The 14,429-nt window shown below is 39.8% G+C and overlaps 1 protein-coding gene across 6 annotated transcripts in view; it reads left to right on the forward strand.

The window, feature by feature from the left end:
• TSPAN18 (tetraspanin 18) overlaps positions 1–14,429 on the forward strand; it is a 121,543-nt gene that overhangs the window by 63,399 nt on the left and 43,715 nt on the right. Inside the window, exon 1 of one of the 6 annotated variants that reach the window (XM_027719525.2) lies at positions 9,406–9,428. The exons of the other annotated variants lie outside the window; for them this stretch is intronic. The gene's annotated coding sequence lies outside the window, so the exon portion shown is untranslated. Of the gene's footprint in view, positions 1–9,405; positions 9,429–14,429 lie in introns of those variants that run through there. 6 annotated transcript variants of the gene reach the window in all.

The raw sequence follows: 14,429 nt of genomic DNA on the forward strand, positions 1-14,429 counted from the left end.
GCCATCACTTCTGACTCCCTGTGATGCCCCGTTGATTCTCCCTATAAAAATCTGTTCAGCAGCTGATAATGTTGCAAACTTGTTAAAAGTAAAAGCAGACAAAACCCCATTCTCTTTAGAAGCAGCAAGAACAAATTTTGAGGTTCATTTACCACAATCATGTCACAATACTCAATCTGTATTATGCTGAGGTGTGATTACAGAAGTGGAAAAAAGGAAAAGTACTTTCTATAAACATTTTTTTGGCAGAAAATTAATAGTTCAGTATTATCATTATTATTATCTCTGTATGCATTGACAATATACACTTTTTTCTTTCTAAAATGTTGAACAATTTGACAAGTTTTAAAGAAACTGAAATTTTGTGAGAATGGAATAAGGACTTTTTAAAGGTTCAATGTTTTATATAAAAGCCTGTAAACAGTGCCTGCATTGACCAAAGGAATTAGATATCATACAGAGAAAGTTTTAATTTTCTTTAATTTTTTTCTTTTGACTGTGAATTTCTTTGTTTGGAGAAGCTGTGCTACTCTCAAATATCTGCAAAATTAGTCTGCAAGAGAATCTTCTCATATAATAAATTGTGCTTACACTAAAGATACTATTGTGCAAGCCTTCTGGGCTTTACTTTACTCTGGGCTTGTGTTTGCACCAGTATAGCAGGGGAATGTGCTCATGTAGCTTTTTCTTTATAAAAGGTGATTTGGTGCCTCCTAGATGCTGCCCACTGTGGTATCAAGAGGAGATATAACTCACAGCAAGTGGTGTGGAACGATGCGATGCCCCATGTGCTTGATTCTCAAATTACCAGCGAAGCGGCTAACAGCTTCTGAGACATACGTGGTTGGCACTGGATGTCTGAGTTAACATTGCACAGATAAATGGGATGCTCCTTGCCCAATAGCCATAGTTTCAAGCTCCCTGCAAACTCCCAGGCCATGTGTTTTGGTTACAGCCCGCTCACATTATAAATGTCTCAGTAACTGCTGTGGCCAGCGATGATATGTTTGTTGTGTGCGCACTAACAAGTGAAAGAGGAGCATGAAGGGTGAGTGTCAGGTCAGCCATGCATCCAGAGGGCAGGCAGCATGTGTGCAGCCAGCACTGTTTCAGTCTGCCACCAGTGAGCTCCTGTCTCTGAGGAGCAGCGCTTGGGATCTTGGCTGGGGTAGCAGGTTTCTGCTCTTCTGCCTGCGGAAGGTGCTGTAAGGTGGTTCATCAGGCTGTAAGTGGCTGCTGACAACGTGGGATGTGTTTGCCGCTTCTGTCTCTTATGGGTCTAGAGATGACACAAAGAGCCACAGGACTCAAACATCTCTAGAGCAGATTCTGCCAGCAGTGGATTGACCTTTTCAGAGGTATTGCCCCAGAGACTTGGAGCGGATGTTAACCGTGGTTCATGTGGGGACTGGTTTTGGTTGTGCCTGTTTCCTTATAAAGTTGGGAATGATGGAAATGATAATGAAGGAGAAGGAAAGAAATTGTCATTAGAAATATATCTCTAACAGTTCCTATCACTTAGTTCTAAAGCTACAGAGTAATTTAAAACTTTTTTGACTGATTATATGATGAGTAAAGTGCTTTGTTAAGGGAAAATGGGGTTTACCCAATCTGACAGGATGGGGAAGCAAAGCTGCCTTTCATTGCTGTGCTGCGTCCTGGGTGGAGTGTCTGAGATACGATGTCACTGAGAATGGCAGTGAAGGCTTTGCATCGCTTATTTTGAGACCTACAGAAGTACATTTGCTTTTGATTTGTGCATTTTGAAGACTACTGAGTGCAGCTGAGGACTTAGTGTAAGAGCTGCTAGAACTATTCTCTCACTCTAGAGATTTCTCAGAAAACAGATATGTAAGAGGGGTATATGTGCATATATTTGAAGATTTTATTCTTGGGCTTATGAGCAAGACCTGGGATCAGTGAAAGGCGATAACTATAAAAATCAGCAATAAGGATAGTATTACCCTATAAGTAGTGAAGTGGGTTTGGGGAGTTTTGCATTCAATTACTAGCTCTGTGCCTAGCCTGCATGCAGACAGAGGTAGCTTGATTCCTGTCTGCCTTCTTTCCCCATCTATATAAAGATGGTAATACAACTGGTAAGCCTTTTTTGTAGAAAAAGTATTTTATTTTGTGTAGAAACTAACTTTGTGAAACTTTGCATTCCTTTTCAGAGAAACCTGAAAATGAAAAAGTTTTCATTCTGAAGGGTTTATCTTCATATTTTTCCCTGTTGTTCTTCCTTTCTATGACAAAACAAGAACAGGGAGGGGAAAGAAAAAAAGAAAGAGGTAGTCCAGAAATTTATTTTCCTCAATTGAAAAAGTGCACATCAAAGAATATCTATACATCTTATATTAAAAAAATAAAATTGACAACTAGTTATTTTTAAACTTGCAGAGTATGAAAGAGGTTATTATTACTCTTGAATGCCCTGACCCATTTTAAAGCTGAGGTTTCTTGCTTGTGCTGCTGTGCCTATTTAGTGCAAAATCTTGAGAGCTCTTTTGAGAGAGGAGCCTACCCATAGGTCAGCTGCTGGACAGGCTGTGCACAGTAAAGATAATGATAATCTAATGGATGTTTTGTCCTTTGTAAAATGACTCATCCTCCTGTTACCTTCTGATGGATGGGAATTACATCCTTGGCAGATGTTACATTTGTTGACAGTTGTTTTCAGATAAGAAACTAGGAACAGCCTTGGACATACTTGTACTGGACGTTCAAGGCTGTTCTCCTTGGTAGCATGTGGCAGGAGCCCCAAGGTAGAGAGGACTTGCAGGCATTTTGTGGCCAGATGACGTGGAGGGGGGTATAATTACAGTACTCTGCCTGTATTTTAGCTTCCAGTGCCCAGCATGTGGGTGTCTTGAGCTGAACAGGGGACTGACTGCAGCTGTTCCTTTTCTGAAAAAGTGGAGCACAGCACATACATAAGTGGACCAACCTTCCCAGCAGCATGTGCAAAAATAAATAAATTTCAAAGTATGTTTAAGCAACATAAACTTCCTTTTTTAATCATTTTTGAAAGGTTTATTTTCAAATGCCCCAACACTAACCAGGTGCTAATTTTCAGATAAGATGTAGCACTGTCTTGATATTTTAAAGTATCTAGGAGCTTTAGCAGGCTTAGTCCCTCCCTGCTGCATGGGAGGGACAGCCCAGAAGGGTAGGAGAAAGCTTTTCCTGTGAACTGGCTTTCTGTAATGGCCACCTTGAACTGTTTGTGGCACCTTTCCCTGGCAACCATTAATGACAGGATATTAGAGTTTATGGCTATCTGACACACTGTTTTCCCCATGTTCTGCAGGGTTGTCAGGCTTGGGCCTTCCTGCCTGCTCTCTGGGTAGCCCTTGCTAATGCTAGAGGGAGACAGATGGACAGCCAGTGCAGTACAGAGGACATGTATATGGGGTGGCAGAATTTGTCGCTGACTCCTCAGATTGACCTGGACCATTTATAACCTTTCTGGCTGCAAAGTACATCCAAAAGTACATTCCAAGGAAGCTAAAAATAATATCCTCAATTTTAATTTATTTTTCCCCCAAGTATTCAGTCATCAAGAAGGAAAGAAATCAGCTTGTTCCTTTTCCCCCCATGCTTAAGTGTTCAGCTCTCAGAATAGACCTGTAAGTTTATCGCAAGTTATTGGCCTGTAAGTTGAATTGGCTGAATGTATGAATCACATTACTGGAAAGTGTAATCACTTGCCAGAACTGCCTTTGCTTCTCCATTTCCCTTTCCATCTCTAAATTTTGTATGTTGTCTGGTAGCAGCACTGAAGGCCAAAGTCTAGCTGAACTGATTGGAACCAGGAGTTGGCATTCCACTATTCTGTCTCCTTCTGCCAAAAGCCAGTGTTCAAAATAAAGACTGTAAGTACAGACTACTTACATGAGCACAATTTATGGTCATTTAAAATACCTGAAGATCATTACAGCAAAGCTTCAATTCTCCTAGTGACTTAGTATGACCACATGGTGGATAAAGTTGTGTATGTTCAACAAGTCATCTCAGGAAATGGAGATAAGTGATGGTGACTTTTAAAAAGCAGTGATAAAATGTTTTTTGGGTTTTTTTCCAAGATGTAATTGGAAATAACTCATTCAGAAAACTTAAAACTAGCTAGATGTTAAGTTGTTTAGGACTAACAATATCAATCCCAAGGGATACTCAACAGTCCTGAGTACTAGGTGTACAACACTAATCCCAAGTTGCTGCCTTAGCTGCTTGGGATATTGGTCTTTTGCCATATGTTTTTTCTTTTGATCAAGAGTAATGGTAACTGATGAAAAGTGTAGTGTTCTGATAGTTCTTCTCCTGTGAGTATACTGTGAATCACATCTCTGTATTAAATAATTTTTATGAAAGACAAAAATTACGTAAAGTTTTATATCCAAAATCTTCACAGAGACCATAAATCTTCATAAAATCAAGTTGAAATAAAACAAATAGTTTCAATCAAAAGTAAGGAGCATATATATATGTTTGTAAACATCAAAATATCTACTTTCAGATTTTTTAATGCAACATGTTATTGTTTTAGAAATGTCGAAGCTGATCCTTTCAACACTTAATAATGAAACCAACATTTTCCTTTTAAAATTAGATCCAAACATATCATAAAAGGAGGTTTGATTTGTTTGGTGTTGTGGTTTTTGGGGGTTGTTGCTTTTTTTTTTAAGTTAGGAAATGTTACAAAATAAAGTTTCATCTTAGATTACATAAAACTTTGGGGAATTGATGTGAAAATACCTTTGTTTTGTTTTGTTTTATAAGAAAAGTCTTCCAGTTCAAACTGAGGCAACTCTTCCCATCTGTTGTTTTATTTTTCTTTTTGTCATCCTAACAACAAAATCTTTTTATCCTCTTGCTAAGTTCTTTCTGGGCATACTGAGGCAGAGCAATTTTTCTTTGTTTTTGCTAACATAATTTCTGTGTGTGTGTGTGTGATCCATTTCTGAAATAATTTGGGATTTTTCTGACGGGAGAATGACCATTAGGACATTACTCCTCCTTCTGCTGATGACTTGCTTTTGCCACTCTTAATGGCGGGTGGCCTGTCTGATGTAGCTTTTCTTGTTCCTTTTTTCCCATCCACCTCTGACTTACTGAATACTCTCAGCTGCAAGTCAAGGAATAAGGCATGAATGCTCATTGTTATCATTAAATGTTTTCTTAGCTAATTCTCTTTTATTGTGTCCCAGTGACTTGCAGCTGAGGATTAAAATAACTGCCTTTACCACCAGCAGTAAGCTCTGTTTGAAACCTTGAAAGGGTATTGTTTATCTTCCCTATATCCCTTGTACTATGCCTTCCCCCGATGTGCAGCGCTCTCCTCCCCATCCCAAGTGATGCTATTACTGAGGAATGTTGGACAGATACCATTATACACATAGTAGAGGTGCTCCCAGATTTGGGGTTTGAGCTTAATTTAAGGGGGAGGAGAACGGAAGAGAAGGGAATGTTTTCTTTAGTAGGGACCCAGGCTGCAGTGCTTTGCTGAACTGTTTTAAATATGCTCATCAGACAGGGAGGTCTGTGGGTGCAGGGGAGGGCTCAGCGAGCTTTTCAAATGTTTCCATCCAGTGCTCAGGGCTTCTGTCCCAGGCACGTACTTCATTATTGCTTCTGGGAAAGGCATTCTGGGAGTAATCAATCAGAACTGCTCTGGGTTTCTTCTCAATCAGAGCTCCTCTGATGTGTCTTTCAGTGCTGCTCATTTTGTTTTTAATTTCTGAATGGGGGATCGATTTACACAAACTAGCACCAGGCAGAAGAGTTGGGTTTGCAGGGGGTGAAACCATCTGGCCTCTTTTCTCCAAAGCATTTAAATAGGTATTTGAGGTTGTAGATCCTGAAGAAGACAGTGGTGATAGGGTTTTGCTGAAGTGTGCTATAAAGGTCTCAATGTCTCAAGATTAGGTTGTCCCCTGGATCTTTGTTGTCACCTCTAATCTGGAGCACACCCACTCTCAGAAAGGACCCCTGTGCTTCAGCTTTACAGGGGTGCCACGTCACTGACTTGTCCCTTTCTCCATCTTTCTTCTGTCTTTCCACTTACTTGTACCTCCAGATTCTTTGATGGAACTTTTCTTGCTTTTGCTGAGCAGTGTTGCAAAATGGACATGTCGGGGAGGGAAAAGCTGTAAAGAAGATTTATGTGATTCAAGACAGTCTTTATGTGTGTAAGAATTTGGGGAAGAAAAGTGGTTTGGTGTAAAAGACAGAAAGCTTTGCCCTCCCTCTAATTATATCAGTGGGTGAACTGAGATTGAAATCCAGAAGACCTGGTACCCAGGTCTTATCTCACACTTCTAACTTAAGCAAATTGTAAAATTGGTGCAGCTGGATGGGGAGAACACACCCTGTATTGCAAAGGATCTGGCCCTTTGGCACTAGAGCTGCCCTTTGCAGAGTAGTTGGAATTACATGCTTTGAATTAATCTCCTTGAGGACATCTGTATAATGTGCACTTAGGCCAGTACCTTTTGATGTTCCATGCCATTGCTCACAAAGGAGAAAAGAAGGGCTGTACTTATTTTTCCCCAGAGTTCAACTGGAGGTGATACTATATTCCAGGGAGGTAGTTCTTTACCTCCCTTAATGAGTAACTTTATACTGCACTGTCTCCTACAATAACAGATGTCACTGCTAGAAGGAAAAGAAGCTATTTGCCAAGGCAGTGAGGTTGTATAAATTGTTAAGAGAGAAGTAAGGGTTCAGGTAAGGAGCTGAGATTACAGCAGGAATCATGAGAATTCCCAAGCTCCGAAGAGTGCTCCTGATTTTATAATTTCGCGCACTTCTAGGTAGTGTTATTTAATGTTTCTGTTCATACTGAATGAAGTGAAAATCCTGACTGGATAGTATATTAGTACTGTGATGACAAGGCAGGTTATGCTATCTGTTGTGTTTGCTGTGCACTGTTGTATCATGAGTTATATTTATGGCTAAGAACCTCAAATACTGGCACAGCATCAAGTAAGGTAGGAAAGGGCCACTGTGACCTCTCTTTCATACGAGACATGGGGTTTCTCTGAATTAAGTCTGGTTTGGATCAGAGTATCTTAACACAGCAATTTGTCATACTTTTTTTTCATTCATGACCGTTCTTCCCTGTACATCTTGCAATTATATGAGTGTCCATATGGCAACTCCAATAATTGTTTGGAAGGCAGCTGAACACTACAGAGTATATTTCCAGTTCATTGTCAAATAATTTCATCCTCTGAAATATGTGTTTTGAATGTCAGTGGCCTGTAGATCATCTGAGAATTGAAGATGCTCAGGACCAGATTTGTGTGGGTTTTAGCTCTTGTCTGTAACTTTCTTAGCTCATGGTCTTCTTTGGTCTTTCCTAAAATACTGCAACTCCATCCAAGTAAGACCACCTCAGTCTTTGTCAACATCAGCTGTACATGGAAACTGAGTGGATCAGGGCATCATGAGTAAACCTGCCCAAGGCACTGTGTATGAAATCTGGATGTCACTGAAGTTAGTGTAAATACTCCCACTCACCTCCCTGGCTCTAGAATTTTATTCCTTTACCGATGAAGAACTTTTTCCCTTTGAGAATATAAGGACTGGTGGATCATCTGTTCTCAGCCAACTTTTTCTCCCACATACCATCCTTGAAACCTGGTGATGTGGGTGCATGTCCATTAATCATGACATTGGTAGGTTTTGTCTGGTCAAAACACAGCCCCAGGAATTAAGACTGCTGCCTATAGGTGGCTAGTAAATTTGGAAAATTCCTGCACTAGGAGAAGGTGGACCTTGGTCAGAGCATACACAGAACTGAGAAAGAAAAGAAAAGGTCACAGTATGTTTTGCAAACTGTCCCTGGCACCTTCCAGGTGAGCAGTGCTGGGAAAGCAGGCAGTCCCTGGAAGACCTTGGAATGTGCTTTCCTTGTCAGAAGGTAGTTGGACATGTTGCTTTACCCTCTGCCTTTATTCTTTGAAATTGGAAAAGCTCCTTCTTTCCTGCACTCTGTGAAGTCTGGGAGGTACCTGCCCCAGCTGCTCCTCCTGTGCATTGCAGAGGTTTGCAGAGCCTCAGGGATGCCCGTTGCCTGGATACAGGACAGCCATGTATATCAGCCCCCCAGCCAGCTCTCCAAAAGCGGGGGGCTGTGGGTGGAAAGATGGGTGAATTAATCCCTGTGCACTTGAAGGCAGCAGCATTAAGTCCACCTGATGCAGCTTGTAAGTTCAGAGTTTCCTTTTACTTTGCTATCATTATTATTATTCATCATTATTATTGATAGGAGAAAAGTGCAACCCAGCTGCTCAGCGCAGAGATCTGAGGGCTCCTGCAGAGTGAAGCGCTTCATGCCACGTAGCAAACCAGCCATTTTGCTGTCCCTAGAGTGTGCATTTTTATTTTACGTGCTTGTTCTGAGCCTCCTGCTGTTGCTCATGCTACAACAGCTGACAAGTAGCCTTCCTGGCATCATGGAATCAGAGCCTGTGAGCTGAGACCCTGGGAGAACAATATGAAGAAGGCACTGACTGTTGAATATTTAAAATAAATTATTTTATCTTAAACATGAAAATGCTCTTTGCGCTTCATACACATCACTGCTTGGTGACAGCAATTGCCAAGTAGTGCATTATTCCTGTGTTCAGGTGGGACTGTGATAACTGCACGGCAACAACTTTCTTCTCTCCTTTGCTGAGCACATGAAAGCTCATTGTTAGCAGGATGCCGTGTTATATAGCACACATGTAAATGTCTATGAACTTCACTAACTAGGAGTAGTCAAAAATAATTTTTAAGCTCAGTGGGGCTAGCTCATGTTGGTTTGCTGTATACATGCAGGGTTTTGCTGTATACATCTGTAGAGCACTCTGCTGTTTCAAACAGCACTTGGGAACTGTGTCAGTGAGCTTTAATAAAGTAATGGTAATTAATCTTTAGATTGAGATAACATGCAAATCTCAAATAATGAATCAGTGCTTGCCCAAAGCACAGTCAATTTGTGTGACAAATACTACCTGATCTAAGAATATGTACATTCAATTTTAATACGAGAAAACAAATTAGTATAATGAAGTGTATGTTGGGGAAAATGAACACCTGAGCAAAGTCACATTGAAGATTGACTCATATTCATTGCTGAAAGAGGATGGCACCTAACTTTGAATTAATATTAAAACCAAAACTGTTAGAAGTCTGAAAACATGGAGAATTTCAAGACAAACAGTAGAAAAAAGTAGAGCATTTTTTCCTAGGTCTTTAGAAAATATTATTTATGAAGGTATTTGCATCTCCGAAAAACGAGTGCAACTGATCAATGACACAAGCCTGTTGTTCTAATGTCGCAGTTCACACTTTGTATTTCTAATGAAGAATGTCAGAGGATGAAAGATGGGACTCATTGAGACTCCTTGTGAGGTGACTGTTGAAAGCCTGGGCTGAAGGTTAGAATCTGCTTTGTCTTTGCTCTGTGTGTGTGTGTATAAATATACATATATACATAAATATGTATGTATGAAAATATGCACACAAAGGCACTGATTGTCAGTAAATAGCACTATTCATAGAAGCTTAGTATCTACTGTAAGCAGAAATGACAAGCCCTTCTTTCTCCTACTGAATGTGAAGTTAGACATAAAATTACCGTATATTGGTACATGGGTTTTGTAATATAAATTGTTTATTGCTCGCTTCCTCCTGATTTCATAAATAAATTTGTTACATGTTTTACCCAATTATTTGTTTGGGTAAACCAAGTATTTGACAGCTAGGGGTACCAATAAAATGCCATATCTTAATTAGATTTTAGTATTAATATCCCACCAACCTCTTGAATTAAACACTTTACGCCATGTAAGTTTTCCTGTTTAAAAGTACAAACTCACCCCTTTCTCTTCCCTGATTTTTTTTTTCTTTTCCCTGCAAAAGGGCTGTGTAATTTCTGGAGTGAAAGATTGGATGGGAGGAGTAAGTGGTTATTGCTGAAATGGAGAGTGGAATAACATTTTTGGGAACCATATTAGCATGAGTGAACTTTTAAAGACAGTGACCAGATTGGAGATTGAGATTCTTCCCTCTGTAGACAAATCCGTGTGAATGACAAGGCTGGGCTGAAAATCAGTTTAGTTGAGACTATAAGGAATTATCACTACTCAACTACCTCTTTACTGGGGTAGAAAAACCAACCCATACCTCATAACATACAGGAGGACAAATAGTTATGAAACTGCAACACATTTTGATTGAAAAACTGCTTGAAAGAGTTCTAAGCCACACTTAGCTGTGCCACATGACCTCCTCTTCTAGCCAACTGATGGTAGTAACTGATGTGATAGGAATTAAATTGAACATGCAATATTGAAACACTGGATTGAAAACTATAAACAAAACAACACCTGATTTCAAGTTTTGATTCAAATAAATGTTGAGATTGTTTTTTTCCACAGTACATACAACAGGGAGATCCAAAATCTATAAAAAGCTTTAAGTCTAGTCTCAAATTTTTGTTTAGTGAATGCACAGGTACAGTCTTCACTAAAGAGTTTACCAATGTTTTGAGCTTCAAATCCTTTGGGAAATTAGAAATATGAAACAGGCCAAAAGGCAGTGCCAAAAGAGGCATAATCGTTTTCATAAGGTTAAACAATTAACCCCTCTTTCTAAATTAACCACCATCTAAAATTCAAAACTTAAACTAATGAAAGGGAAATGGTACAAGATTAGTGGACCACTGTCTTTCCCTCCAGCTGTGGGACATCAAGGATGTATAAGCCTTCATGTTCTGTAGCTTTATTGAAAATACTCTTATCCTTCTGAGTGATGTGGAAGGGATGAGATGTTACAGCTGTGTTTGGACAGAGCCTCAGTGTATTTTGCTTCTCTTTCATGACATTGCAGAAGCTTCTTTTGCCTCTTATGGATTTTGTTGTTTTTCTTTCGAGACAATTTGCATGAAAAACAGAATATCTTAGTTGCCTTCAGTGTGATTCATGTGATGATGATGAGTTTATCCAGTGGAGATGTCACACATACATTTGGAGTTGGATGAACTGAATTAATTTCTTTTTAACAAGTATGACAGTGTATCAGTCTATCAGAACCAAAGCCACCTTCAAATCACTGATTAGTCGAAAATAATTAAGATCAAATGCTACATTTAGATTCAGCTGCAATTTACAGAAGTGTTTGTTTAAACAAGAGCCAACAAAAGGAATCTTGGCTGTGAGGATCACCAGGAAAAAACCTCTTTGTATATTACGTCCATGTAGCAACCAACTCCAGAGATGAATTGCTGGAAGTGACATGTCTGATTTATTGCCCACTGCAGCTTTGAGAGTGTTTGCAAACTGAAGTAAGTGTTATGGTTAGGATGATTATAATGGGGTTTTATTTTGTTTTAGAGAGAGAAAAAGAGTAAATATATTTTTGTGGCTTCTGGATGTAGATTACTTCTGTGGTTACTCTTGGTTCTTAAGCCAGCCTAGGCTGCTCAGTGTCACTTGCCCTTACCCTGCAAGAGGAGCTGAGGCTGGTCAGTGGGAAGAGAGCCTGAAAACAGTGCTCCAGCACTCACCGCATTGCAGTGGGACAGCAGAGGGGCAGCACCGTGATGGGGCTTTGCCAGAGACAGACAGGTAGATCTGGAAGAGAAAAAAATTATACTGTTGCCCTAGGGGGATGTTCCGAGTAGATAGCTGGGATCCATGCAGAAATTTTCTGCTGTTTCTAGTATATCAGCAGGTCTGCAGCTGTTTTTGGTTCTGCCTCTCAAAAACATGGATTTGTCAGTTGGAGGGTATCTCAATGTCCATTGGTGGAAGATGCTAAGATATAACTAGTTAGTTCTTTTATATAGTATTCAACTTTATTACTATCATTCATCCTAAGTTCCCCAAATGATTCCTAACCTGTACATGATGGAATTGCAAGTGGCCTTTTGAACAGGGACATTTCCAGACTTGAAAGACTAGGAACTTTAAGCTGTGTAACACGTGGAATCATCTTTAAGTTAGGGTTACACAAAAAAGGTTAGTTCTGTCTCATCTGTCTCATGAAGCAGATGTCAGGTTTCAAAATTTCAGGGATATTCTTTTTTCTTGTGGTCCAAAAATATGAACCCCAATATAGTTTTATTTAAAGAAACAAACAGGCAAAAAGATATAAATCTCTATCTGTACAAGGTGCCTTCTCCAAGAACCCTGCTGGTTTGGCCTGGAGAAATTTTTAGGTCAATAGCCTAGCAAGTGGGTTGCTTGTGTTCCCTGGTGAGAACTGGGAAGACCAGGAATGTCAGCTTGAATCTTCTTTGTCCAAGGTTAATGCTCCATCCAACACACCTCTGGCTAATTAAAACAGCCTCTCTTTTGATTTAGAGTTCCATCCTAGATTCACAGAAATATCACAGAATATCTGGGCTTGAGTTTTAAAACAAATTGAAGCAAAAAATGTCACTCCCCAGACTGAAAGAAATTCTTAGCTGACAGATTGAGGCTTCATCTGGAAGATGAAACAAGCTCTCAGGAAGTCCATCGTGTTCCATCATGCAGAATGATAGGAAATCCGTGAGTAGTTCTTCCAAACTCAACACCACTAGAAATGCTGTCCAGACAGTTGCACTTGCAGAAGGTTAGAGTTCTGTTTTTCGTAGTATCAGAAGCTAGCCAGCTGTTCATAAATCAGTAGTTCATATGTCAACAGCCCTAGATAAGCATACGATTTCACTGTGCAAAGTCCCATTTGCACACAGTTTGCACTAGAAAGGAGCCTCTTTTTAGCCAAATAGAAAAGTAAAGCTGTGAAGGTGAGTTGGGGAGCAGAATACAAAAAGATGAAGAGCTTTCAAGAAGTTACAAAATATATCTAAGAGCTCATGTTTTCAGCTTCTGGCTAAGCTGTCTTACAGAAAATTTTCAGTTCAAATCTTTTTCTATTGTTTCTGTTTGTGCTCAGGAAAAAGAAAATAAAAAATCCAGTGAGAACAAATTCTTTCAGATATGATCCCTCTTTTTGTGCTACCTGTATTGCCAACATAGGTTTGTGCTTTGCACAACCCTGGGTAAAATTAACTGGATATCCAGCATAACCAGAGAGCATCCTCTCTAGGTTGAGTAATAATGAAGGAATGAACTATCCTTCTATCACTCGGCTGATCCTCTCCTGCTCCCTCTTTTAATATGCTTGTCATCCTGCTGGTAGGATGCTGAACCAGCACCAGCCATCCAGTTAAAATATAAAGTAGTCAGAAGTTTCAATCAGCTCCTTGAACACGTGCTGGACATTCATTGCAATTCCTACAGAAATGTCTAGGCAACTCATTGCTTAGGGTTTCGCCTTATTTTGTAGCTGCTGCTTTACAACACTCTGATTTTAAAATGTAATTTTACAAGTGTTACTTTTACTGGCTATATTTTTTTTTCATTGTGTGTTCCTAAATGCTAAGAGTAGGAGCAGACTGGAGAGGCAACCAGTGTTGTAATAAGTAATACAGAACTCTGGCTATTCTTGGTTCTGCTGCTGCTAAATATATTTCCACTGCTTTGGGTGACCGTGAAAAATAGTATTTCATGAATATTCAAAATATATTCAAAAAGCAACTCATAATTTGGTAAGAAACATGCTGTGTTTGGTTAGATTGACTATAGCTAAAATGTTATCTGGTCCTATAGCTCTGGAAAAGAATACTCTATTTTTCTTTTCTGAGAAAAGCTGTGTGGATACAGAAAAGTACCTCTGGTAAATCAAACCTGACTGAGAAAATGGGAAGGTTTTTACAGCCCCTTTCATCTTTCATGAAGTTCCAGTGTCCTAAGATCCAGCAGGGAGGTGTGTGCTTCAATGTAAGACATGGATGTATTGTCAGAAGAGCTGGGGTGGAATGTGGAACCTGAAGAGGAGGGATGTGGTACAGGGATTGAGTGCTGCAAAAAGAGCAACATGAGGAGGGTGCCCAGAGCAGGACTAGCCCTGGGAGCTCCCCTTGGATAAAAGGGGCTGAGAAGGGAATGGCAAAGGGGGATGCATCAGAAGGGTAGTTGGCTCTGTCCCCACTGCAGACAGACAGCATGTCTCAGTGCTTTTTGTGTTCATATCCCTTACTTTCCTGAACAGCAACTTCCTCACACTTCCCCAGAAACTTTTGAAGAAAAGTGGAGGGGCAAAATGATTTATTGAAAGTATAGTACTGAGTGAAGCTGCATTAATAAGCCTGCATGCCTGGTAGAAAAAAACTACCCTCAACATGATGAAAAATAATTCCCCCTGAGTCTTCAGCATCCTGATTGAGTCACTAATTCCCCAGGGCAGAAAACAAAGTAAGTAAAAAAAGTTTGTTTTCACATAGCAAAGCCAAAACATGTCCAGTTGTGATTTAAGACTAGTCCTGGGAGACATCTTTTTTTAATGTAACATGGGGCCAGTATTGGTGAGTTGATAAAAATACAAATTGA

Source organism: Pipra filicauda, unplaced genomic scaffold, assembly GCF_003945595.2.
Source record: "Pipra filicauda isolate LSUMZ 115617 unplaced genomic scaffold, ASM394559v2 scaffold133_size2016399_pilon, whole genome shotgun sequence".
NCBI classification, from domain to species: domain Eukaryota; kingdom Metazoa; phylum Chordata; class Aves; order Passeriformes; family Pipridae; genus Pipra; species Pipra filicauda.